The sequence below is a fragment of the Neodiprion fabricii genome, chromosome 7, assembly GCF_021155785.1.
Source record: "Neodiprion fabricii isolate iyNeoFabr1 chromosome 7, iyNeoFabr1.1, whole genome shotgun sequence".
In the NCBI taxonomy this organism is placed as follows: Eukaryota; Metazoa; Arthropoda; class Insecta; order Hymenoptera; family Diprionidae; genus Neodiprion; species Neodiprion fabricii.
This window is the reverse complement of record NC_060245.1, coordinates 3,760,702-3,782,926: the sequence shown is the minus strand read 5'-3', so window position 1 is coordinate 3,782,926 and position 22,225 is coordinate 3,760,702. Positions and strand designations below refer to the sequence as shown.

General features: G+C 38.6%; 1 protein-coding gene across 1 annotated transcript in view; it reads left to right on the top strand.

Moving 5' to 3' along the window:
* The window catches only part of LOC124186440 (synaptogenesis protein syg-2-like), a 222,259-nt gene that overhangs the window by 9,647 nt on the left and 190,387 nt on the right, over positions 1 to 22,225 (top strand). The window lies entirely within an intron of this gene.

Genomic DNA, 22,225 nt, shown 5'->3' with positions numbered 1-22,225 from the left:
CATTCGTGCAGTTTTTTGAGCGAATCGTTTTATTTCAAGTCCCCTTAAAGCTTTATAATTCGTGAAAATCACGAAATCCATAGACATCAAAAAATTTGTGCACCCTTCTTCCGAAGCCTGTATCTCGGAAAATACTGATTTTTGGGACTCGTGTTTGTGAGATATTTTCATCGGGAGGATACGTGCTATAACATACCGAAAATACAGCCAATTTCCATACGGATCCTGCGGTGTCCTTTCATTTTCACATACAATTAAGACTTTTTAAACGCTCTGGAAGTGTTCAAACATCATTTTGACGGGGAGAGAGAGACTGGTAACCATTAGGCTGGATCTAGGAACGGTCCGCAGACTTTTAGAACGAAAGCTCGACTTGTTTGTCGGTAGCATCGAGAAGAGCTAGAGATAATTTATAAGTATATAGCTGAGTAAATATACTCGCAAAGCGTTGAGCTTTGAGCATTCACCAGTTGCCTCGAGTAAATCTTGAAATCCGATTAAGGAAATTTCTAAAATACGGTCCGAGCTTGCGGCTCTCCAGCGGAGCGACTAGCTGTTGAACGAAATCTCTCTCTTCACGTCGAAGAAAGAACGATTGGCCAGCTGGTTTTGCGTTTCGTTCTCGAGCTGATTATCCGCCAAGTCTCACCGTTTGGTAGGAATTTTTTTTTTTTTTTTTATCATCGACGTTTAAAATGCGTCAGGCGTTTAATCGTCGAGGAAAAGTGCGCAGAAAAGAGGCGCAGCTGATAACAAAAGAGGGATTTTTATCTGCCGGATTGCTGATGCTTGCAGCTACCGTGTTTTTTTTTTTGTTTTTTTTTGTCTTTTCAATGTCCGCTGTCCTCTCTCTTTCGGAAGAAAAATGCTGCGATGTTGTCGTTCCCTTGTCTTGTTTTCTTTTTGCCTTTTTTTTTTTTACGTTTTGTTCTCTCTCTTTTTACGGCTCAAGAACAACGTTCCGATGCTTTAACTCTGCGCAGCCAGCCTGCTTGCTTTTCTATGTAGCGCAACATATGTGAGCATCCGTTTTTACACGCCTCGCATATATTCACGTCTGTTTATCCAGTTTTCGAATAACCATGCCAACGTTTTTACTGATAAAATAAACCGTTGCACCAGAAAAAAAAGGAGATAACAGATCACGATGACGTTAAAAAGCTTATGGAAATCCAACGATCGTCGATTGTTTTAGACGGTATTTTAATTTTCTCGGATTTGTTCTTTTAATTCAAATTTTGGTAGATTTTATAGAATTCTAAAATTAATTAAACATTTCATTTACTGTCGAAATTTACAAATCTTAGATTCCTTAGAAATTGTATATCGAACTATGAATTGTTACAATTATTATTTTCGATCGTTGTAAAAATATCGTTATTTTTAATAGTATTGAGCCCTTTGAGTTTGGTTTTTTTTTTTTTTTTACTAAAATATGGGTACGGCTGAAAATATAGAAATATTAGAAAACAGAGGATTCAAATCATCGAATTTGCACAAAAGTCGAAGTGTAGATAAATCAAAATGTAGAACAACATAGAATCATCAAAAATAAGTAAGAATATAGCAGAATTCCAACGATTCCGAGACTTTGACTTTTCTATATTTTCATTCTCCAGGTTTAAATAATCTTTTTACATTTTCACCTCTTGCTCAAAATTTTGTTTACTCGATTTAACTATACTCAAAAATTTCAAAACAGTCCTGCGGACGAAATTGACTAATTGCGTTGAATGATGTTTTTGAAATGAAAATCGTGCGTCAAACTGTGAAATCCAGTTAACATAAGCGAAAAAAAAATATCTCCGCTCGGTTATTTCTAACCCTTTATAACCATTCTGCAAAAGGGGCGGGGTTTGAACTTAGTCGTTTCCATTCCTCGAAAGCAGTACGGTATTCAAGAGTGATTAGGTAGGATTTTTTCGAGGATATAATCCGCAACCTCTGGGCGTTTGGGGAGCAGTTGCGGCGTCTCGAATAGCGCCGTTTACATCCCCTCCCTTCTATCCGTTCTTCTTTTGGTACCCCTGATTCCCGATTCGCACCCTAAAACGAAAAGGGCGCGTTGCTCAGCGATTTACTCTCCGTTTCAGGGCAGTTACAAGAGCAGCTTGCATCGACTTTTCATGCGTCGGATTTTTTCCCCCGGTTTCTGGTTTTTTTTAAACTTATTTACCAATTCACTTTGCACTGCTTTACTTACGCTCAGGAATTTTTGAGGTGATACAAATGAACGAAAGAAATGCAGAGTAGCTTTGTAATATTTCAAATTTCAACCCCCGAAATCATCGCCAACCTTGTCTGGTATTTTATTCAATTTGTTACCATTTTTTGCACAGCGATTTCAAAACCCTTTTTGATACAAGTTTTAAACCTGCTTTGATTTTTTCTTCTCGTCAAGAAGTTAAAGAAATCGGTAATTTTACTTCGATTCGAATTATTGTAGAACGCGAACTTCGGGGGTTAAAAAAATCTGTTTGATATAGGTAGCAACCAAAACTTCTCAACTACAACGGAGAAAATAAAGTTCATACACATTTGATTGTATTGGATTATATTAACTTTTACTTCGTGCTTCAACGCGTGTATCAAATTTGAATATTTGACCAAATAGATAATTGTCATGAAAATCAATTTCACGGTTAATCGATAATTTTCCGATAAATTTTTCAACACTTTACGTTTATCGGTTGATTTCTGTTTCTTATTTTATTCTTCCCGCTTTCACTCGCAACCATCGCGTTTCAGTGAAACGAATTGCTCTTAGGAACCCTAAAATAACACGAAATCAGTGTTTCTGGCGTGTGAAGAGCTAAGTTTATTACCCACTGATATTTATTTTCAGTCTATTTATCTTCATCACATGATTCTCAAGTGTGGTTACTCTCTCGTCTTTTCCAGCTTTATACTTTTCTCTCATTTGTCCAAACTCTTTCATCACATCTCGGATTCAAGGTTCGTCAAGTTTCAACAACCTAACACGTTGTACAGAAACAATAGATTGACGATGTATTCGGAGATTTTCAATTCCGCCAATTGATCTTTCACAAATTGGATCGACACCCGATGAGAAAGGAAAAAGTAATCAGTTAATTGACGGATCGAAACAAAGCGGGACGAATGATTTCGATCTTTGAGTAAAAAGTTTCAAACTTGGCATGGTTAGATACCGCTTCAAAGTCTTTGAAAGAAAATGTTGGATTCTTTTTCACCGGTAGATTTCACAGTTTTTTTTTTTTTTTGTCACCAAGCAATCGCATTAACGGAGTGTAAATAATTAGGAGCTAAATTTTCATTGCTATTTGATAGATGAAAACGGAAAAAAGAAAGAAAAAGGGAAAAAAGAGATTTATAGTCAGACGTGTTCGTTGTGATTGGTGGATGTAGTCGAATGGTGAACATTTCTTGCGAGTGAAATGCGATCGATTTGGATGACCGCATGCTGTGGAGGATAAACAAATACACTTGGAGCGAATGCGAGGAACGAAATGGCCCGAAATAGCATGTTTGAAGTATCGGTAATTATCGCCAATAACGATCGATAGTAAAGATGAAAATTAAAAATACGGCTCTGTACCAATAACAAACAAATCATCGGCACGCAGCTGGGCTGCTGGTCGTAAAATTTAAGATGCGTCGGTAAGTTTCACTGTGAAACTTTTATTACATCGATCAATTATAACGGATATTTGAAATCATAAGAAATGGAACGAGAGTACGCCAGATGGCTGAGAGGAATAAAAATTACTCTATTACATTCTTCTTGTGTAATATAAGCATCTGCAATTCCTGTGCGATATTGATCGGAATATGAAGGAATGACAGAAGATTATTAATTTTCAACTGCGCATGAAAATTCAATAATATCCGAGCATGCACCTAATTGTTGAAGAAAAATTTTTACTTTTCGTTATTATAGTATTTTAGTATATATGTTGATCTTAAATAAATGTGCTAACAAATGTTTTACTTTTGTTTATTTTTTTCTTTTTTTTTTCTCTCTTTTATCCACCACAAAGTTTCATTATATTTAATTTAATATAATTCAAGATAACAATAATTAAGAACGGTGTCAGAAGAGAAGAGATGGAAAAAAAAAATCGTTAAACAGAATTTACTTATTCATACAATCATTTTGAGTCTAAGATAATAAGCCTGAGAAAATACACGGCATTAATTAATCTCGGCGCAATATATGCATGAATTCCGTTAACCGTCGCTTCAGCGAAAGTGTGTACAGCAGTAAAAGAAAAAGAAGAAGAATAAAAAAAAAAAAAAAAAAAAACGGAACAAAAAACGACGAAAAAACCAAAATGAAAAAGAATCTGGACAAACTCCGTTTGCGATAAGTAAAATATAGGACCAAGAGCGATTATTCACATTCCGGTGGTTTAGAATAACGAAACAAGCCGTTGAGGCACGGTCTGTTGGGGATGAAGGGGGAGGTAGAAGAGCGGGGTAGAAGATAGAGATTAAAACGTCGTGGAAACGGAACACGTTATAATAATTCGCGTGGGTATGAGTAAGGGGGCGTTCCATATGGTGGGGTTGATGGGGATGGAAGTAAATGTGGAGGGGGGTGGAGATGGTGGTTCGGAGTCTGGGGCAGAAGTAGAAATTCGTGATTAAAATGTGGACGACTGATTCCGGAGGGAAATTTTTACCGCTGTATGCGAAGCGAGCTAAAGAGAGAGAGAGAGAGAGATTGAGAAAGAGAGACAATGCAAAGGAGAGAGAGAGAGAAAGCTCATTCGGTTTATCATTATTCCCAGTATCAGTGAACTCGCCCACGCGTTTAGTTCACAATTTATCCGCATTTGGTTACCGAACGGCGCAATCGTCGATCTAACGATTCCGAGATTTATGCTTTTGACCGCGGCGCGGCGCTGCGATCGCTTCAACAGAGGCCAGAGTCGGCCGTCTATGCTTTGCGTGGTTCGTGGATGTGTGTAAGGATCTCCCACTTTGGCTAAACTGCGTGGGATTCCCAAGTTTTTCGTTTGATCCTTCGCAGCTGGGTGGTCGTTTATTTTTTTTTTTTTTTTTTTTACTCGTTGCGGGAGAAAGATGCCGAAAGTAAAAACGATCAATCTGCCTGCAAGCTCACTTAAACTCCGATCAAAGTAAACAGTGATTCGCGTTCATCGTAATTACTCAAGCATACGCACACATATTGCCATGTGGAATATGTGTAACGTGTGGAGGATACATTCTGCGTACAAACAGGACTATTTACTCTACCGTAAACGAGAACCGCAAACTCCTTGTTTCAACCTCATATACCGCAGCTTAGGCGCTACTACTTTCAGAGAACTCAACAATTTTCCCCAGAATTATTACCGCTTCGGGGCGAAAGCTACGGTAGTAGGGAACTTTGATTCGTTGAACAAATGTTCTGATGAAGAAAATATCGATTTACTCACTCTGGTGGTTTGTGGTAACGTTTGTTCCATCGTGCAAACCGTCGAGGATTCTAAATGTGGCTTACAAAGTAGTTTCTCTCTGTCAGATCATGATCAAAGCTTCGTTGAGTTTTCATTGGACCTTAGCAGAAGTAAATGTTTATGGCCATTTTAATTACATTGCAATTGTAAAAAGTTTTTGTAAATTTTTCAAAAACGTGGAATATAGTTGGGTGTTGTTTAGAGATTAGTGATCAGAATCGGAACATTCAAACTATTGGGAGACTATTACTACGATTTTGTGAAATCGCAATATTAAGAATAACAAGGATTTACTGGGGGCTTATCAGGGCTTCAGCCAGCTTGCAAGGATCTGAACAGGCTTGGTGGTTCTATCAATGATTCATGGGCTAGAATTTTAAGTTTGTTACAATGATGCATGTACGATGTAAAAATAAGTAGTTTCAGTTGAAAAAGTAATAAGGAAACGGTAGGGTTGAAAATTTTCAGGTTTCTCGTCAGGATCTTTTGAATAATCTTGTCCAGAATTAAATTTGTAAAAAATAACGATATTTCGTAGATGTCTTTGAAAAATTTCACAGTATTGTCACGTGAAGTTCGAGAACATTTCGAGCTTATCGATAAGGGACTTTGTAGTTTTCCTTGTTCTCTAAATGTCCGTAATAAAGTAGGAATACCGCGGAACGTGGATGTAAAGCGAACGAGTGGAAATAAAAATGAAAAACAACGAGACGACGAAAAAAGCAGCCGATGAAAAGGGACTGCGGATGTATAAGAAAGAGGAGAAGCGTCGTACCGGCGTTAAATCACATGTATGGTGGTAGTTGGTAGTGGTGATGGTGGTGGTGGTGGTGGAGGTAAAAGTCGGGCGAAGGTATGGTAGGTGAAAAGTTTTTGCCTGGATGGAATGAAATTGGAGTTGAATAACTCAATTCGTTGGGTTGGCGGGTATATCTGAAGAAATTGTGCGGTGGCCTGCAGAGTTTCTCTCTGCAGGGTTGCGGCGATAGCAGAAGAGCTTCCAGCGAGAGGAGTTTAAGGGAAGTAGAATGCAATTATTTTATTAGGTATTTCGCTTTCATCGACATCACTTGGTGCGAAAACTTTTCGATTCAGCATTGCAAATTGCTCGCTTCAACTCTCTCTTTCTCTCTGTCTCTCTCTTTTCCCTGAAGCACTTGGTAGATACCTTCTATACCGATGATAGGTACAGAATGGAAAGGTAGGATCCAAGTAAGTGAAAGAAGAAATAGTTTGAAAAAGAAATTATTCACTGCTTACTTCTTACAAAGGATAATTCCTAGCCTCGATAAGTTCAATCAACAACAATGCAGTTCTTTCACTTCCGCGATGCCGCAGTCCTGGAATTTGTTGCAGGCACTTGACTTACCGGCAATATTATTCAAAGTTTGAAGCAGACGGGGAAGTCGCACATATAATAAGTCTGGGTATAATAAAGTTTTCACCGACAGCTCGGTGAGGTTTGAAATCGAGAATCGATATCACGGCACTGTGTAGAAAGAAGGATGAGATCCTTTCAAGGATCGGAAACCGCGCGTGGGCTTTTCTCGCTAGGCTAAATTCTTATCAGCAAAATGGAGAGATGCCTCGGCGGAGCGGAGTAAAAGTATCAAAGCCAAAAGTGAGAGATGGAGTGAGGAAAGAGGAAAAACATATTAAGGAGGGAAAAAGAGCAGAACATACACCTTAGACCGGAAGGAAAATGTGGTGCGAAGATCCGTTTCACGGGCGATGATGCTTGGATGAACTTTCGGGCCAATTGAGGGGATTTCAAACTTTTATACCACCACCAAAGTCACCGACCAACTCCGTGGTACAGACGGTATTCAACCTTATGCAAACCGGGCGAAAAGCTTTGATGAGAGAAAACCGAGACTCTCGGTACGATTAAACGTGTCGCAACGTTCACCGTATTTTATTCTCGGGGACAATCTAGTCAGTCGCTTGTTATGAGATACTTGCGAAGCGGAAACTTCCGGATCCTCAGGCTTTATGATCCCGATGAAAATCAATCATATTGAAGCTGGTTACGTTGTCGTAACGAATCATGCTGAAGGAAAACTGGAATTTAATGAAATTCAGTAAACAGTAAATTCAGAAATTCATAGTCTGGTTGGGAAATAGTGTTGGAAATAGTGAGATAATAGATAGAAAGACATTCCAAAAACTACATCAAGGTTTTCTTTAAACGTGATCTTGCAATTTGCAACTTGAAAATAATTTACCGATCCTGTTACATCAACCATAAGATTGGTTTTTCATTCAGGTGGTTGTAAGTGAAAAAATGAGACCATGAAGAATATTCTGATTTTGATCCTTTCAAGCTGAGACCAGTTATCGTTTTTATCACACTCGGAAATCGGGATGAAAGATCCTGAAGACATTATTTTGACGATGCTAAACGTTAGCGAAGGGGAAAAACAGAAGTTCCGGGAGTCAAAAATTGCAATTTAGACATTCCAAGTACACCTCATGACTCCGGGCTCATTCCAAGTACGATAAATTCCAATTAATATCCTCGCTTCGAGCTGGAGATTGAAGATTCCTTCCTCGTTCTCCAACCTTTGTCAGCGTCACCGTTGCTCCTCGAGCTTTTCCTCGCCTTCGTCTTTTTCTCTCCATCATCCTCCTCTTCCTCCTCCTCCTCCTGCTCCTCCTTCTCCACATCCATGTTAGGTACAGGGCAATGTTGAGCTCGGCTAAACCTGGCGGGGCAGCCATTCCAGTTTTGTTCGAAAGTATTTCGAAGCTGTTTATAACCGTCGAAGAAACTTCAGGCCACGATTAGCCGGGCGAATAATGCGGATACCCAACCACTTCACCCTCTCAAGCTTGTACCTCGTGCAGACGAAGTACCACCACCACCACCACCACCATCACCACCAGCAGAATTCTTGATCCTAGCGCGAAAATAAATTTTGCAATTACGCGTACCTACGTCGACGGTGCAAGGAATTTAATAAGGTATCCACTTCACCCGACCTCTTGCCAGCCGCCACGTTGGAACTGGTGTATAACATGTATTGGTGCTCCTGGCATAGATTTTCTAGCTCCTTCAAACCTCGGCCCTACTCTACTAACCGGCCACTCAACGGCTTCGAGCGCTCTTTAATTAACGCGCAAACACGAACTCTCCACTAACGAACAACTCGGTGTTAGTCAATTCTTATCCCTCTTACACGCGTTCGACACCATCAACGATGTGCCTTGGAACACTTACGCAAACCGCGGAACGTTTAGAACAATATTTGCACACCGTTTAGCTCTACCGGAGTTATTACTTCCCTTTCAGTACCATTTTCACCTCCACTTACTCAGCTTCCAGCACCTACCTACAGATTTGCGAACTACCTACCCTACCTGCAATATTCATCCCGTGGGTGGTAGTGGAAGTGTTCCTCGAATCTTTGAAGCAGCGTTTCCTCATCAAAGAAACACTCTCATCCTCGGCAGCCTTTGATATCTGGAAATTAATGCGAATTAGGAACAGCCAATTAAGAACTTTGTACTATCATGGCGGGGAAAATTAACCTGGCAAACTTGAACGATAATCCTTTTCGTCAATTTCGCAGGAATGTGCGAATTCGAACTTGAAGAGGTCGAGGTTCGTTTCTTTTCTCTCACTTCGACGTCTGCGTTCGTATATGTAGATATATCCGTAACCGAACACCTCACAAGCCATATAACCTCGTATCGCAATAAAACGAGTACGATTTGAGAACGCTATCACAAATTGGATGTCGCGTGATACGGGGACTTTATGCTTTGCCATCTTTCGGTCGCTCCGGTTTCTCCCGATGTAATCCCAACCCCTATTCCCATCCTCGTTCTCATCTCCTCTTCCTTCGCCCACCTACCGTAATCCGGCAGACCTGGAGTTGGCAAAATGTCTATCCGGATGGATGGACTGAGACAGATATCGATCGACCAGATGTAGCAGGTATGGGAAAATTGTTCAAGTCGACAGATAAATTCCTTCCAATTTTCATCCAAGTCTACATTCCTTGAAGTCGAGTTTATCCGCACCGGCTGAATAACGTTCCAAATTCACTGAAATTCGTGCCAATGCAAAGTACAACGATCAAGCAAGAAACCCAATTTAGAGAGTAGTCGATACTTCATCACGTAACGTCTACGTTACGAGTGAAAGATTCTTCTCAACCAATATTAGGATGGCAATGATTTCATAATACCAACAATATTCAAACAGTTTTTTTTAACGATACCTGTTTTACTCAATTTTTCTAGTTACTGTAACAAATGAAATTTTTCTCAGTGCATGATTCGGTATATTGAAGTGTTGAAAAATCGTCGTTATCGAATCAAGCAAATACATTTCAACGATTGTTACAAACATGGAAGGTGCTGAGGGTACATAACACTGGTACTTAGATTCACGTTCCTATGGCTCGAGGGGCAAAGGTTAAACAAGCTGTTCATCGTAATAGACTAGACAATACAGCCTGGCAAACAGAGAGAGAGAGAGAGAGAGAGAGAGAGAGAGAGAGAGAGAGTATCTGTGGGAACATCAAAAGACATTGTTCATCCTCGCGTCCCTTCGCTTTAATTCGCGATCTCTCTTTCCTCGCTCCGTTTCTCTCCCTGCTTTACCGCGTATCAAACAACCGTCAGAGACGCAGGTATACGTTATACGCAGGAACCGTATCATCACGTAGTTATCTCTAAATTACCTCTGCCAACTCACCCCCCCTAATTGGCCTTACCGCTAGTATCAATCGTACTATCGTATACATATAATGATGTCAGAGTTTCGTAATCGTTATACTCTCTCTCTGTGACTTAACCCTTCGTAACCTCCCTCGCAACTTCGTATGAACACTAATTGAAAATTCATTCTGATCGTCTCGCGTTCGCGTCGTTTCAACCTCATTTTCCAAAATCAGAGTGCCCGGGAAAGTACGGAACTGGGTTTAAACTATTCGGCATATCCCACGTGCCAAAGATGAGGGTTTATCGGATTGGACCGTTTTTTTTTGTACGAATTGAAATGTCAGCTGATGAAAATAAGACTTTTTTTTATCTTTAACACAAACCGACCAACGGAATTTGAATCGATGAATAAATCTTGTTTCTCGATTATTGTGAATATAATAGAATTTGCATTGACATTATTTCCAATGATCAGTAAGAAGACTGTTCTCGATTCCAACCAATACTAATTGTAAGTTACAAAGATTTCTTGGACTCTGAATCTATTCCCGACTCATCGTTGACCGCGAGTGTGAGTAAAACTTTCTTACCTTCCTCGGTTTGTGTTGTTGTTTTTTGTTTTATTTTTGGAATACGCGACGATGGATAAGCTCATTTTAATCCAAGCTGAAGCAACGGCACACAAAAAGTTATGACTGTACTTATCGGCAAGTTCGCGCATCTTCCTGAAATCTAGAGCCCCTAATCTGTCGGGAAATAACTGTCGAACCAATTAATTAATCTGGCTTAGATGTTCTGCCCTTTTCGTAAGATGTCTCGCCTCTGAGCCTCTCTGATCTGCTGACGGCGAGGGGAGAAAATTACTTTCTCTTGATCATTATCTACCTCCTCATCCCTTTCCTTCTTCCTCTTTCATCCTACGATACGTTTCCTATATATTCTCGTCCCAATTCACCCCTCAGTTTTAATTACCAACGGTTGTTTCGATTTTTCTCAAAGCTACAAAATCTTACAATACGATATTTCAAAAAATTGTTATTGTTATTATTATTATTATTATTATTTTTTTTTTTTTATTCCTACACTTCTTTTTTTTTTTGTCTCACACGAAAAGTCTGCTTTCACTCAAAGTCTTGGAAATCTCTTAGCGGGGCATTGAAATTCATTTCTAGCCTGGATACCTAAATCACGGTTATATTCTAAATGGATATCCTCGAAGCCGTTTGGCTCCGATCCACAATACACATCACGTACAAACCTGCAGAAAATACATCTATCACTTAGAGTTATTAAAAGATTATTATTTACCCTCCCTACCTCCTCCTCTGACTCGAAGCTCGCCGGGTGCGATTACATTCACATCAGAGGAAATCAATCTTCGGATAAACTATACAGACCTACAGTTTGGATGTATGTATGTGATTTCCTTCGTTTTTTTTTCTTTCCATTGATTTTCTTTTCTCTCTTTCCGTCGTGATGTAACTACGAAACATACCCAACTTCTCGATTTAGTGCCAACTAAAAACGTATCAACGATCCCGCGTTGATGCAGTGCCGGAAAGCTCTCAGACTTGTCGACGTAACGGGCCCATATTTATGTAAAACAATGATCACGTATCGTTATTGATTCTGTTCGTTTATTACCTACTATTTGGTTAATTGAAATACTCTGTGATTAATATTTTCACTTACCACGGAAAGGTAGCTAAAATACATATTCAAAGTACCTAATTTTTAATAAAAAGACTGTTCCTGATTATGCAAAGTTGTACAAGTTGCTTAAAGTTCAAAATACGAAATAAGCGAGTAATTGAGTCGAAAAATTTCATCCAGATGCAATACGTTGTGTAAATATGATCGATCGATTCCATTGTCACAGGAAAATTGAGTGCCGCTCCTTTTCGAAACGATGCTGTTATATCCGGCCGATCTCTCCGGACCGTTGATAAATTTGTTCGGTCAGTCTCGACTATTTAGGACCATCCTCGGCCGATATTTATATACCCGGTATTTTTCGCCCTATTCGACCCTTCGAAGCCGAGAGAATCGACCGGCGTGCCGCGCGACGAGACTCGGGGGATTCGAAAATTCAGGAAAACGAATTGTGGGATAGCGGGCAGCGTAAGAGTCCGACTGGGAATTGAAGGGGTAAAAACCTTCCTTCGAACATTCCTCGATCGCCACTGTCGCACGGTATTTCTCGGGTATTTTCTATTCACTTACTTATTGATTTTTCATCCTCCCTCTCCTCCTCTCTTTCTCTCCGTCTCTCTCTCGATTTCTACATCGACGTTTAAACGTCCGCTCGAGTAGCCTCGGTTATCCGAAAAATATGAAAAATCGAAACTTGTTGAATTTTCAACGTTTCTCGTGAAATTTTGAATCGTCGAAAAGAAACTAACTGAATTTTTCTCATACGCGGTATTAATGGCAGTTCTTCAATTTCTTTCTCTTTGTTTTTGTTTTTTTTTTTCATCTCCTTCGTTTGTTACCTACAGTCGGTACAATAAACGGTGGTACAAATGGCGATGTGTCGGAGAGAAACGAAAGTTTTTAATGAAATTGGACAGTTTGATTTTAGTCGATGGAAGCATACGAGAGTTGTTCAAGAAAATTGATATCAAATCGCGATAATTTTCTGTGGAAAAAAGCGAATGGATGGAAGCTTAATGGTTAAAAAAAAGGGGTTTGAAAAAATATAGAAAATTCTTTGGTGAGTTGGCGCATGGTCGAGTATATATATATACACACTCGGCACCTTTCGAGCGTTTCCCAGTTCGTTGGCAAAATGATTGATGGTGGAACTGTTATCATCAGGTATAAGGTCGATTGTTACCCCATCGGTGCTACCCTGCGCCAATACCCTCGAAAGGTCTGAAACCTTGTCAGAAAGTAAAGCTAAAGAAAGAAAGTGAGTCGATTATACCGGATATATCCAGAGCTGCTGTGTTGCTTACACAGCGTGGCTGATTAACTGGAAGGGATAATTTTCGGAAAAGTATCAACGAAAGAAAAAGAAAAACCATCGAACGCGGCTGTTCGGGCGTGGGAAAAGGCGAGATAAGAACAATGATTCAAATTTAACCGAATAATTATGTAACCTCGTGTATTACCAGCCTGAAGTTGGTAACGTTGATGTGTCGAAACGCTTAAGATAAAAAAAAAAAAACAAAAACATTACTAGATAGCATCTTTAGAATACTTGATAAAGTTGAATCTACAATATCTGAATTTGTTTATATGCCGTATTCACGGTTTACTGAATTTAAATTTCAAGTGTCAATGACGAGATCATTTAACTTCAGGACTTCGAGTCACTTCGTCATTTCGAAAGAGCTTCGGAATCTTGAGGTGGAATCGAATGACTTGAAGTCACTCGTCAAGCGTGAATCAAAATAAATTTCTTTCAAACTTGAAATTTGATGAATTGGATGCGCAACTTGGCGAAGTTAACGTGACTTGAATCCAAACTCTTGGCTCGTATGAAGTTCGACCGGTTGTCACTTCTGATCTGAAACTTTGTCCATCCTGAATGGTGAAACGTATTGATTTATTCTTTGTCACTACGGAGCAGGAATCGACGATTAAATAATTATTCAGTAATTATCGCTGAGTGTCTCTTTCAACGGAGACACCCATCCGATGATTATACCGTATAAACTATTCGATCCGGTAAAGAGAATGAGAAACGAGGGTAGAGAGAAAGAATTAAAAAGAAGGAAAAAAAAAATGGAATGATAATAAAAAATAAAAATAAAAAATAGTCCGATGGATGGTAAAACAGTACAAGCGGAAACAACAGACGGAGAAAAGTTTAGGCGGCTGTCGAATGTGGGTCGAGGTGTTCGTACCGTCGTATCTAATAAACCTGCTTGATGAGACGATCATTAATCGACACGGGAAATCAACGATGCATTAACAATCCATGAGGCTGAGTAGGCACTCCAGTGTTTGAAAGCTCTGCGTGGGGTTGTGTCAATTAAACCGTGCCAGATACCCAACCAACCGGATATGGCATCCGTAGTGACAACTGGAGTACGCGGGTCGCACGCGTGTTACCGAACAGTAATCAGGACCAGATTAAATTTTACCGTAGTCTCACAGACACGCACACACACACACACATACTGGGTCAGGTGACACAGCCCGATCACTTGAACAATTCCGATACGCACTTGGGATCCAATGTGGAAAAACGATTAGGGTGAAGCTGGTTACGTTACCTGTGACGGTGCATGTTCGGGAAAAATGGTTACCTTACAGATTTAGAAATGGATGAAATTTATTAAACTGTAAGAAAGAAAGGATCCTCTTATTTTGGCAAGCCTTACTCCTTCAAAGTCAGTGAAGTTGGTAACGTTACCTGTAACGATGCATGTTTAGGAACATCACTATGGTTACTTTGCACATTGATAAACGTATGAAATTTACTAAACCATGAAAAACTAAATATACGCTTATTTTGGAAAGTCTACTTTTTTGAAGTCATTCTAAAATTGTGCGATAATGTATTTTTCACTTACGTTTCGTCACTTTAACGTTAATAAATTCAGTCAAATGAAAATGTTTCGCGCGTCATTGTAAACATTTATGACAAGTCGGATACATGTTTTTTCCATGCTCTCGAAAAGGTGAACGGAAAAGAAATATATTTTTATACCAAGTCTTTGGTGCTTTAGAAAAGCTGAAGGAAAAAAAATGTTTGAGATCACGACAAGTAAGATCAGAGTTTGTACGATATACGGAAAAGAAAGGATCCACCTGGCAGATTTTCACTTTGTCAATGCTCGGTGTTCGATTTCGTCCTAATTCTTACCGGTCTTCTTTCTTTCGTTTCACCGTTTCTCAGAACTTGCTGTTCTAGGTTTTATCATTCCCCTCTGTTATTTTCTTTCTTTCGTTCTCTTGCGCGAGGATATTGAACGAGGGATGACGATTCCTTTTGATGTAGGTGCGTCAGAAATTCACCCTGTCCTGGGCATATAAAGAAAGAGGATATATTTTGGGGGGGGGGGGGGGGGGGGGAGATGAGATACAGTCGAACCTAACCTAACTACGTCCCGATAGCGTTTCGAGGCTGCAGGAGGAGGTATTGGATTGACCTGGAATTGAAAATCCCTGGGTTTTCGTAGGCGTTGGCTATAATATATCGCAAATCTTGCCCTACGGCAATACTCTGGCGGTAAAATCTTATTATACTGACTCTCGGGGAATGGCGCTACATCGGAAACTAAATGGTCTTTTACCAATATATCCACCACCACCGACCCTCCTCCTCATGGTGGATACCTAGCTGCCTTACATCCGATAATCTACGTGGACTGAGAGAAATTTTTAGTTGCGGTTACCGCTCGGTCCTTGACTATTTTCATTTTTTACCATAATCGAAAAATATAGTTATATGTTACCGGAAAGTCTAGTATCCGTTGCTATTCTTTCTCATTACGATCACTGTTGCTACATTTTCTCGCAACTGTTGCGAAAATTTAACGCTCGTGCAAGAATAAATTGACCGTAAATGCCTTGTTTAACTGAAAAAGTAGAGTAAACTTCGCAAACTGATTTAAGTTAAGTATCAACCGCTGACAATGAGTATCTGTTATACTCACTACTAGTATTCTCGAAGAGAGGGAAGTTTTTTTCCTTTACTTATTTTCCATTACTACCCTGCGATTTTATCTTTTATGGTTGGTGGGCAAGATGTGATCCTCTTTTCCATTCTCAAACCATCCAATTGTTACACAGCAGTCTGAGCTCCTTCGAGAGGTGATAGCATTACATTTTTGAACACTTTTAAAACGCCGTCCGATCTCTTGGAACAAGATAGAAACTTGCAAAAATTCATTCGAGACGTTGAATGGTCTGAAAGTCACCTGAAAGTCATGTTGTGGAATTGGCTCAGATCATTCAAACGTTTCAAAATTCACTTCGAGTCGATCCAGAGACTTTTTGAACGATTCGAAATATTTGAAATTCATTGAGAAGCTTGAACTATTATTCAAAACCCGCACAAAGTTCACTTAAAGTAATCCGAGTCCATGTGAAGTCTCATATATTCATTCGATGCCTTGATCAAACATCTTCAACTAACTTAAATTCCACTTCGAATAACTTTAATCGAATTTGAATATATATACGAATCGTCAGAAATACGCTTGAAATTTTCATCAAGTTTCCTCGAATTGATTCAAAAGTCATTTCATGTTGTATGTAAAATCCGGTTTCACCTTCTAGCTTTGATACCTTTGTAGGTTGTAAATTAAATCATTAGAAATGTTTTAAAATTCATTGACCGATCTTCTGATCGTTCCTATCAAACCTTGTAATCGCTCTATTCGTGAAACAACTTGTTATATCCTTCTTTCATAACTCGTAATGATCCTGAGAATCCGGTTCCTTTGTTTCAAACCACGTTGAAGACCGCATCGTAAAGGCAGAGCTGACTTGTAACTGCGATGCGAAACCCTGGGAGGTGGATATTCAAGCCGATAAATCACTCGGCGATTTCAAGACATTCTCTTTAAACACGGTTGAAATAAAGTAACAAAAATCGGAAGAAGAAAATCAGGTTCATAATACGAGACGTCGGTTCCATATTTCTTGCTGTATTCGTCGCGTTCGTATTCTTGGAATGCTCGGCAGTTTATACGTTTAACTGGTTCAACTTGTTCTTTTTTTCCCTCAAATCAACGCAAACCGGAAACCTTTCGGATCACGGCATACATTTTTCAATCGTTGAGAAAATAATGCTTCGTTAAAATTACGGAAGAAATTTTATATCTTCGGGTAAAGCTCGTCAAACGGTAGTTGAAAAAATTACACCAACTCGATAAGATTTGCGCGAATACTTTTTACATACCAAAGAACGGATTGATTTTCATCGAATCTCTCGATTATTATTCTGCAACATTGATGCGTTGGAAACAGAAATTTGTGAAAAAAAAAAAACACAACGTGTTTTACTGAGAATGACATTCAATTTTGGATTCAATGTTGTTCGAAAAATTGGTATCTAAAATTTGGAGAAGAAAATTGAAAAAAAAAAAGAAAATAAGCTGCGTTGAATGGCGAGAAAATTTTTGGTCACGTGACGAATATATTTGCGATATTTTGCGGGCATTTGATCGAAAAGGCGTGCAAATATTTTATTTTTGCACATTGCGCGCGTATTGAGAATAATAAATAAATGTTTGTTTTTTTCGAAGTAGTAAACTTATTTAAAAATACACTTTTCGTTGTGTTCAAACGAACTAATTACGAGTTTATCCTATTACTACTATTACGATATTATCGGTTATCACCGATTATCAACGATTTCGACATCCGCAGTCTCGATGAACTCCATATTCATCGATGTTTTAGATTACTTCATATTTTTTAAGGTAATTAGAATCGGGACCCGTTATTTTTTGGTTCAGGCGTTGAATTTACTCTGCGATAAATTTTTCTTCTTTTCTTTCTCGGTCTCCTTTTTCTTTCATCGATTTCATTTCATCACAGATCTGATCAGACGAAATATCACAGCTTAAGTGTATCCCAGAATTTTTTTCAAGTCATTTTTAATCGACATCTCCGTTTTTGTGCAATGATTTTTGATAAAAAATTTTTTTTTTTTTCCTGTTAGAGAGTCTCGTGATTTTTTGAAATCGTTTTTGACGCAGCGTTATTCAATTTGGACAAAGTCACAAAAGAAGAAGAAGAGGAAGAACTTCTAAGCCTGACTTTGAAATCTCTGACAAACAAACAGCTGACCGCTGCTCACCGTGTTATTACGCTTTCTTATATTTCTTCTTCTTCTTCTTCTTCTTCTTTTTCTGCTGCTGCTGCTGTCTTGTCGTCGTAGATCGAACGCGATTTCAATGGCCATTGGGACTCCATAGACTCGTTATTACGGGATCATCACGTCAAACCCTCTTCTTCCTTATTCACTACCAGCTCGTATCTACCTTCTCCTACATATATATATATATATGTATACTCGCTATAAGTGATAGGAAGAGAGAGAGAGAGAGAGAGAGAGAGAGAGAGGGAGAAAAGAATGAAAGAAAGACACGCGTCTGCTTATTGCTTCCGAATGAAAACTTTTCCGTGAGATTCTCTGAAATCAAACTCTTTCGTCGAAATTTACGATTTGATTTTTTGTTTTTTTTTTTCGTTTCTCTTATCGTCTCAGAATCGTTTGTTGTTTCATCGAGGATGAATTCTCAGATCCTTTGTGGTTGTTCGTAGTGTATGAATTTTTTTTTTTTTTTTTCAACTACGGGCGCATTTCGAGAATAATCAAATCGTCGAATAATCAATCACGAAGAATATTCGCGTCAATTTAAATCGTGCTTTTTGTTTATAATTCAAAAATTTGTGTGCAATCGATCCATAATCGGAGAACACAAAACTCGTGAAACGGGTACGAGAGAGAAAAAAAAAGAAGGAAGAAAGAATTCTCAGATATGTTAAATATTGTAGAGTTTTTGCTGCAAGCTTCGATCGACGGAGAATTTTTTTCAAAAAAAAAAAAAAAACTGGAAGAGGCACGATCAGAAAGCTTAATTTAATTTGCAAATGAATCTTCCAAACCGACGTTGATTATTTTCACGGTATCTCGAAGAATTTGTACTTTTCACACCTTTAAAAATACTTTGTTTCAGAACGAATTCCGTAGCTATAATTTTCTGAGCAATTTCTACCACCTTTTTTTTACTCTTAAAAAAAAAAAAAAAAAAAAAAAAAACAGAGGGAGGGAGAGGGGGGGGGGGGGAATAAACTGTAAATAATCAGACTCGACTAGGTGTTGGCATACAGACTGACTGATCTCTAAAGCCCTGTTATTTACACTTTCCAGTCTGCCATTCACTGAAAATGTTTCACGTTGCGTTCGTTGGTGGTACAAATTACATAATTATACGATATTTTTGTACCCCAGACGGTTGAGAATTCTAGCAATATATCAGATCCTCGCCTCATCCTCATCCACGTCTACACTTTCTCTTTTCTTCTTCTCCTTCTTCTTCTTCTTTTTCTTCTTCTTCTCCTTTTATTTACTTTATTTATATAGGAATTCTGCCCACCCGTTGATCCCGTTCAGTTTAGTCGGAGACAAACTGAAGGATTAAGCAAACAAAAATTAGGACCAACTTTTGTTTTCTCTCGAAAATGAGAACGGAGACGGAGAAGAAAGTGAAACAAAAAGCGGACGTTCATAATTAAGAGAGGGTAGGTTTCAGGGACGGGGATGATTTTGGGTCAACTATTGTTTGTTCCTTAATCTGCTCAATGTTTCGTTTTGTTTGGTTTCTTTTTTTTCTATTATCCAACGCTGATTCTCGTTTCATTTTTTTCCCATACATTTTTGAATGAATATTTTTTATCCATAGTCTTGCCATTTTTTTTTTTTTTTCTCGATACACATTCCAACATTATTCGAACAAAACTCTGTTTCATTAACAATCTTAAAATCTTTTTTTCTGAATTACAGATACAAGGTCGAAAATAATTTTTTTTAGTTTACAGTAGCAGGAAGAATTTGAATAATTTTAATTAACGAATTCCCGACAACTTTTGCGGGTGAAGAATCGATTCCCATCGCATTCTTTTAGTACGAAAATTCCTCTTCTCGTAAATTTTTATTATTCCATTCTTCTTCTGCTTCGTTTTCTTTTTCTTCTTCTTATTTTTCTTTATCTTGCCTCGCTGATCGCCGGGTCCTATATTATTATATCGGTATTGTGAATTAATAATTAGGTTGCGCGGGTGAGATTGATTTTATTTCGCTAAAGCGAACTTCAACGGGCTCTGTTGCCGGTAAAGGTGAAACCCGGCTTGTCGAGGCATAAATGGCGATTTAATTTAAGATTGTAGCGCAGCCTGAATTACGATCCCCGGGCAGCAAAATTATACTTTATACCGAATGGCGATTTAAAGCATGTTTAAAACCGAGTCAGCTTTAAAGGTTGATTAAACCGTGCTGATGACAATTCTCTTTCTCTCAAGTTTTATCATTTTACGAAGTGAGCGAACGAGAAGAAAGTATATTGACTGACAATGAGCAATAAACAAAAAAAAAATAAACATCGATTATCCATCCATCGATATAATTGTAAACTATCGAACTGTTAGTTTAGTTTTCAGTTGAATATTCATTTCGGTTGAAAAACGTTTAGAAAAAAAATTTTGCAGTCTATTTTATTTCTATGATCCCACCGAGCGATGAATGCTTAAATTAAAATGTGCGAAAAAAAATATGTATACGTATGAAAGTACTCGGGGATCACAAGAGAAAAGAAAATGCTATGAAAATGACAAGGACAAATAAAGGATAATTATTATCTTTTTCGACTATTACGATAGCTGATAGGCGAAGAATTGAACAAGGCGAAGTTTGAGGAAAGGGAGAGAAAGGGTGATTCCCCACTTCCGTTGTTCTTCCTATCCCCAAAGTCCGTGTCTTGGTAAACAATTTCAGGGATAGCGAGCCAATTAAAACTTGTTAAAAAGCACGGGCAGGGAATCCATGGACTTGGGAAGAACTCGACCCTTATACATATATATATATATATATATATATATACATGCATTTACCGAAGGGAAAATATTTGAACAAAAATTACGAAGAATCAGGCGAAAGAAGCAAAATGAAAGAAGAATAAAAATGAGAGCGAACGTCTTGAAATAAGAAATCGTGAAAAGTTTGATTTAGATAAACTAAAAATTCACTTTTAGATATATACTTGGGAATTGAATTAGCGAAAATGAATCATAAAATTACGCAAAAAGTATTTGATTTTGAAATTTGTGAAAGAAAACTTCCGCATTTTTGTCAGTCAAATTTGAATTGAATTTGAGTAAAATCCGGTGGCGGATGTTGGGTAAAATCGATACTGTTTTACTGATTTCATCATATTTGCAAATTGAGTATTTATCAAATTATTATTATTAACGTAAACTACGGTGAGATTTCTTCCAAAATATGAAAGTAGCAAAAATTGAAGTTGTAAACTAAAGTTCAAAAATCGATACTACGTTTGAAATCGTTTTAAAATTGCTGAGACTTTGGTAGAATCGTTAATATACTTTATTCTACATCTCTTGACAATTTTATTCGGAAGACTATTTTCTTCAAAGTCACTGAAACAGATTTGCTTTTCTTTCAAGCTGGAACTTTCATTCGTACGAAACAGTCTTCTGAATAAATGAAGATATCGTTACGGAGTGAATTTTAACAACTTTAACGAATTCTCGAAACGATTTGAAACGAAGCTTGGATCACGTTGACGAAAGTTCTTGTTTGAAATTAAAGTATTCTCGATGTTCAGATTTTTGTAAACATCTTCGAAGCTAAGTAACAATAATAATTCTAAATGAAAAATGATAAGAATAATTTTCATTTTCTACCTAGAACTATATTTTGTCGATCGTGGTAAAAAATGAAAATAGTCAAGGACTGAGCGTTAACCGGAACTAAAAATTTTCCTCATACGTCGGGCCGAAATATTGATCTGAAATACGTGTGACCGAAAGGGTTGAGAAAATCACAAAATAAAGAGAGAAGAGCTATCTCGGGCATATGACAGGCATTAAGTATAAGGTATCTTTCGGCAACAAACTCTCAAATCTGAAACTAATACCTCCTCCCTGCGATCCTCCGGACCCCTCGACTCACTCGCACGTAGCGCGTGCATTTCGTTGGGCGGAAGGTGTAAGGGAGGGGGCTCTCTTTATGTTTCCGCCCGGCCTGCAAATATGGGATTCGACTCCGCCGGCAACTCGGAGGCAATAAGACAGTGGCGCCGCCTGCCTCTAAGTGTTATGAGCAGAGCTCTCCCGATCGCACCTACGTACTACAGGCCCATTACCACCCTCCTCCCGTTCTCCGCTTTTCTCTCACCCTTTCCTCCACCACCCACCCCCCGCCCCCTTTCTACCCGGCAGCCTTGAGAGAAGAAAAGTCACCGGGATTCGCACACAGATGGTCGCGTTTCGCGGCTTTTTGCTCCAACCTAACGTAAGCTAACCCACCCGCCCATTCCTGTTTCCACGGAGACAATCCTTATGCTCCGAGCTCCTTTCCCGCACCCCTTAACATTTCCATTGTTTTTCCACCCTGTGCGTTGTAC